The sequence below is a fragment of the Arachis ipaensis genome, chromosome B03 (genome assembly GCF_000816755.2).
Source record: "Arachis ipaensis cultivar K30076 chromosome B03, Araip1.1, whole genome shotgun sequence".
Lineage (NCBI taxonomy): Eukaryota > Viridiplantae > Streptophyta > Magnoliopsida > Fabales > Fabaceae > Arachis > Arachis ipaensis.
This window is the reverse complement of record NC_029787.2, coordinates 123,882,165-123,888,958: the sequence shown is the minus strand read 5'-3', so window position 1 is coordinate 123,888,958 and position 6,794 is coordinate 123,882,165. Positions and strand designations below refer to the sequence as shown.

Here is a 6,794-nt window from a genome sequence, read left to right as displayed (position 1 = left end):
TTTTTTGTCTCACAAGAAATTAAAATGAGTAAAGTATCGTTTTTGTCCCCAACGTTTGGAGTAAGTCCTATTTGTATCCCTAACGTTTAAATCGTCCTATTTGTATCCTTAATGTTTATAAAAGTGATTCAATGTTATCCTACTATCAATTATACTAACAAATCAGATTATATTTTTCAATCAATCTCACTTGGATGTATTCATTCTCAATTAGGTCTTACTTAGATGTTTTCGATTTTAATATTATACCCATGTGTTTAAATTCAATTATGTCCCTAAAAAAGTGAATTATGTAAATGTTGTAGGAATTAGTTTCAACATTTGATGAGCTATTTTTGGGAGTGAATCATCGATTCTATCCCAGACATTTGTATTCTTACTTCAAGAAAAAAATTTTAAAACTCAAACTAAAGCGCTCATGATGTGTAATTGACGGTAGGATAACATTGAATCACTTTTACAAACGTTAGGGATACAAATAGGACGATTTAAACATTAAGGACACAAATAGTATTTACCCCAAACGTTGGAGACAAAAACGATATTTTACTCGATTAAAATTAATGTGTTTATGTATTTTGTATTGTGTGGTGTTTCGTATGAATGTTATATTTTATAGCTATAAAGCATCAGATATCTATGAAATAAGAATCTATATTACATGTTGGCTCGCCAAATTACATTTATTTTGGAATTTTGATATTTCTGGCACTGTGGGCTGTGGCACACAACTTTTTACTTGGTCCATTTTCAATTCACAGTATACAACACATTTGAATTATTAAACGAATAAAATAATTTTAATTAATTTTAGTAAGTTTGATAAGAAGTTGCCAACGAGTATAATTTCTCCATTCTCATCTAAAAGTCTTCCATTCTCATCTAAAAGTCTTGAGTTCGAGTCTCACTCCTAATTAAAGAAAAAAAAAAAAAAGATTTGATAAGAAGTTGCATAATACTGTCGGTATTTTCAAAGCCAGAACGTTTCAAATCATTAATTAAATAGAGACATGACTTAGTAGTTTAATTAGGATCACCGATCATGCCTCCCCTACTCTAATCAAGCCTTAAAATTCAGCATGCATGAAAGAGAAAAAGTTGAAATAATAATAAAATTAATCTTGATAAATAAGGCTCTTTGGTATAGCTAAGAGTTGTTACTAGCCTGTATAATATATTGTTATAACTACTATCTCTAAAGACGTTCCTTACTGCTTTCACTACTAATTAATCATTAGTTTATGATGATAAACTGAGGCTATTAAAGTTGGTCTGCCTATACGCGACAAAGTGAATTTGATGCCTCGTTTATATTTAATTTATTGGAATATTCCCTTTAGATCTTTGTCAAAAAAAAATAGAAAAAGGAAAAAGTTTATGAGGGAAAACTTGACCTCCATTATCTTTGATAAACAAATAATCATGAGAGGGGCAATTGGCATAAATCTATAGCAGAAGACTTTTTAGTTTTTTCTCAAGGAATTATCTAGAGAGTAAGCAAGCATGTAATTAAAATTTGATTAATTAAAAAGTCAATCAAATATAGCCTAGTTGAATTTGTCTACTCGAACTTTTTGGTCATGTCAACAGAAAATTTGGAATAGAAATTTTTCATGGCATTTATTAATTCATAGTGTAACAAGTACATGCATGCATGTTGTCTAATAAGGGTATTAGAATATGAGAAGTGCGAGACATGTAATTTGCCTTGAAAAGAAACAGAAAAATATGCAATCAATAAATTTGAAGTGAAAGTATATGGTGTGTATCCCCTACACTGAATGTGTAACTGCCTAAGGGTAATATCCTCTTTCCACTCTCATAAGCAAGGCTCAAGTGTTGACAAGGATCTACCAAAATGCTTGTTTCAATAGATTCATAAGAAACAGTGTGCACACTGCTGAAACCAACCAGCTGTGTTGTTGGAGAACCTTGTAGAACTTTAGGCCACCTAGAGAACAACATCACAACATGGCTTCCATCCAAGTCACCAAGGTTCATCACAGAAACTTGCATTCCAAATCTCAACTTGCTGCAATCTTGCATGTCATCAACTAGAACCTCATCAACACCTTCTAATCTCTCTGCCTTTAGACTTTTGTACAAACTAATTTTAGTTGGTGATGATGATAAGAACTTGTATGAGAAAGCACTGTAACTCAGGCCATGTCCAAATCCGTAAATTCTAGTGCCAGTGTAGAATCGGTATGTTCTTCCTGGATAGCCACGAGATGGATCAGCCCTCATGTTCATGTCACTCATGGGCACATTGGTAAATGACTCTGGATACCATGTCATTGGAAGCCTTCCAGCTGCAGCAAAAATACCAACTCTTAAGGTAATTAAGTCATCAAATTTTCAGAGGTAATAAGATTACTGCATTCATTCAAACCTGGATTAACGAGTCCAAATATAATCTCAGCCAATGCTTTTGCACCAGCCTCACCAGGGTACCCGACCCACAGAATACTTGAAATGAGAGGGTTTCTATCAGCAGACAAAACATCAAGGGGCCCTCCACCAGTGAGTACTAGAATCACTGGACGTTTACTAGCATCGGCTATGGCGGATATAAGTACCATCTGTTCACCAGGTAATACAAGACTATCTCTGTCAAGATCCTCTCCCTCTTGTGTTGTGTCAATTCCAGCAACTATGATAACATAGTCAGCTTCTTTAGCAGTTTCAATGGCTTCATTGAAACCTTCAACTGATTGGCATGCTATGTCATGGCAACCAGAAGCATATGAAATCGATAAGAATCCCTTTGTAAACTCTTGGAGTTCCTCATATATGCTTCTTGAGGAGCAGGCTATTCCTAACCATTATTATTTAGTATTTACTACAAAGTCAGATGTATAGAACTAATAACGTGTCATCATTGGTGTGTCCGTGTTTGATAGCAAAAAACAATCATAACATACCTGAGTAGTCACCACCTAATTTAGTTTCTGTTGCCATTGGACCAATTACAGCTAAAGAGGTAATAAAATCTCTATCCAATGGAAGGATCTTATTCTCATTCTTCAGCAGCACAATCCCTTGCCTTGCAGCCTCAAGTGCCAGGGTTCTGTGCTCTGTGCTACAAACATTCCATGGCCCCAATTTCCCAAATTGCCCCTTTCTGGGGTCGCCATCAAACATTCCTAGGCGAAGTTGAACTGAGAATAGGTTGAAAAGAGCTCTATCTAGCTCCTCTTCTTCTACCTTCCCTTGTTTGATAGCAGATTGAGTATGTCTAAGCATGTATGTTCCACAATTAATGTCCACACCTAAAAATAAACCAATAACAAAAATTGTGTATTGAATCCAGTGAAACCATTCATCCACTTGAAATGAAAATGGGAAATAAAACACCTGCTCTGAGAACATCAGCAACAGCATCTTCTGCTGATTTTGCATACTTGTGATATTCATAAACGTTGGCCACTGCATCACAGTCTGAGGTGATATACCTACACTCAGAACAAGCAATGACAGTTATTTTTCCATTTTCAATCAAAATCCTGTTCTTTTGAGAAAGGTTGTTACCCTTGAAAGCCCCACTTGGTTCTAGCTAGTCCAAGTAGATCCTCATTGGCACAAGCTGGAACACCATTAACTTGGTTGAAAGAACACATCAAACAGCTTGCTCCGCCTTGTTGAATGCAACTACGAAATGGGGGCAGATAAGTGTCCTCCAAATCTTGCTGTGTTACCTATAACACAAGCAATCAAATAATAGCTATATGTTTTGAGCTAACAATCGAATATGCCAGTTAATATAACCATTCATGTGTCTCTACTCTCTACCTAACAGCTTAAACTAGTTTTGAATATGAATATATTTGTACCTGAGAGGAAAGTAAAAGCTTACAAGAGCATTGAAGTTATACTTGGTGAAATTGGCCCACTTGTCCAAATCATAAGCTGTAAAATGTTTGCAACAAGCAGAGACAAAGAGTCCATGATCATGAGGACCACCCTGGAGGCCCCTCACAAACTCAGAAGCATAGGCAGAACAAAGCATAGGATCCTCACCAGGGGTCTCTTGTCCCCTCCCCCACCGAGGGTCCCTAAAAACGTTGACATTTGGAGACCAAAAAGTCAAACCAGCTAGTCCAGCATTGTACAAAGCCCTTCCCTCCACGCCAATGGCAGAACCAATCAAATACCAAAGCGTCCTATTGAATGAAGCCGCTGTGAGTATCACCTGAGGGAAGCTTGTTGCGGAAGCAACAGTGGTGGCTGCAACGCCATGGAGAGCGTGGTTACGCCACTGGTAGGTGAGATAAGGGATTGAGCTCTGCCTGAGATGGTGAGGGAGGTGTTGCAGAAAGGGTAGGTGCTATGGCGTGGTGGCTTGCATGCGAATTCAACACTCTCTGATTCTGAAGTCAAGTGATCAAAGAGAAGAACAAGGATGATGAACCACACCAACTTGCACATTATTATTCTTTGCTTTTTCTCAATGTTTCATTACTTTTACTTTTACTTCACTATGCTCATTTTCATTCCAATCCACAACATACTACTCTGCCCGTGACCTTTCTCACTCACAAACAGATTTAATTTGTTTGGTTGCCAACGGTATCTCCCATTCCACAGGCAATTTGATCTGAACTTCATTTAAGGGGTCTACCACTAATTAATAAATTGGTACATACACAAAGCAAATTTAAAACACTAACATTTGCTTAAGTAGATGAGTGAGTTGACTATTTGACCAATCATATACCTTTTTTTTTTTTGGTCAGTGGATGAACAACCCCAATCCTAGATACACAACACACCCACACACTCCTCACGTATGTTATCACATTTTTTCTCAATTGCATTCTCTAAGGTTTGAACCCTAGACCAATCATATACCTAATACTACCAGGGCATTGCAAGATTTCAAGTTTTGAACTTTCAAACCCAGAAAACAAAAAAAAAATCTATTTGGGCATTGCAATCAGTTTCACAATCATTGGACAGAACTTGTGGCCCATTTAATTAGGGCCATACACTGGAGTGAAACCATATTCAGATTGTTGACCCAAAACAAGAAAAAGAAAAAGCAATTGGATTGTGTCGCATGGATGCATAGGGTTCTATTTTCTAGCCTTGATTGGACGAAGAGAGGCCAATGAGCCATAACTTATACGACATTCTGCCCCCTCCCGTATCAAAGGTCTCGGATTCGAGTCCTACCAGCTGCAATCGAGAAAAAAAAAATTGCTAAATATGTGAGGAGTGTGTGGGTGTATATGGTGTACCTAGGATTGAGAGTTATTCAATCCACCGACAAAAAAAAAACGAAGAGAGTATTTTTGGCATATTCCCCTCACAATTTTCTAGAACAACTAAATAAAATTGTTTGATGGACTGGAATGAGCACAACAATCTTGATCCTAGAAAAATTATATATGGAAACGACATTCTCCCCTAATCTGGATACCTACAATTATTATCTTTAATTAATATAGAATACCAATCCGATAAGCATAACTTATGAATAAATTTTGATTAGCTTAATGTATATTCGTACTGGAAATTTTCATAGTTTATGCTACTTGCATTGCATGCTGTTGCTGTTGCTGCAAGGAATCTTGACCCAATCTGACCAATAGTCAATCAGAGTCTAATTGAAGTGCCAGATACTACTCACTTGACGAAATTATTATCGAATAATTAACAGTCTAGCATAAACAATAATATAATAACCAACCAAATTTAATATTGAATCAGAGTTTGGACGATTATTAATCATATACATGTTCTTAATATTCTTTTTTTCATCATATCAGATTGTGTGTATGTTAAAAAAAAATTAAGAGAAAATATTATTTTTGGAGTGGTCGAATTTAATTCGAATGTTACCCAAAACATTAATTATTACTCTATTTCATACAAGAATACACCAAATAAGACTCAAGATCACCATTATACTGCACATATCCCTATGATTAATTTTTTATTATTATATATATATGGTGATCACCTAATTTAGAGTTTCTCTTTGTTAGCTTTTTGTTGTAATGATCTAATTTGGAAAATTTTCTGTAATAAAAAAAATCCCATCGAGACTTTATCGTGTGAATTTTGACAAAGTTAGCAGCAGTAATGATGATTAAGGTATAATGTCAGAATTAATTATAGTGGCATGAAAAAGAAAATGTAAGCAACAATACACATAAAAAGACATGGAAACTTGTTGATATATATATTGAAGCAGTTGGGAGTATGGCTCCACATGCAGTGCTAGGTTTAATAATTACTATAGTAGATAAAGTTTCTAACGGTTGGAAATTTTTTGGAAGTTGTGGTTTGTGGTACCACAATTTAGCCCAAGAAACAAAACGGAAATGATACCAAAATACAAAATCTAAGTTGGAGTTTTAGCAAACGAAAAAAGTCACTTTGTGAATTAGAATATTTATATATGATTGAGAGATTCACCTTTTTGGATCAGCATTAAAGTCCTAACTAAATCCAAGCGATATGGATGCAATCATCACCTTAGACATTATCATTACTACCATCAAAGATTTTCCAGATAAACATGATAGCTATTTCCCATTGTGTTTTCTGTCTTAATGTCCCATCTATAAATATATATCTATCTGACTTCAATTGCAAGGTGGGTTTCCAAATTCTACATCCGTTATTGCGAATGTACAAGTTGCATTGCAAGCTAATAAGCGATAAATTATTTAGTGCCTATATGTCTCGTGTATGGGTTCTTATCTATAACTAGCTATAAGCTATATTAATTAGCAACCATATAATTATAAATTTGATATATATATTTGTATAAAGTATTATTATTT

At 35.4% G+C, this 6,794-nt stretch overlaps 1 pseudogene; it reads right to left on the bottom strand.

The window, feature by feature from the left end:
* On the bottom strand, positions 1,595-5,089 carry LOC107633808 (annotated as a pseudogene).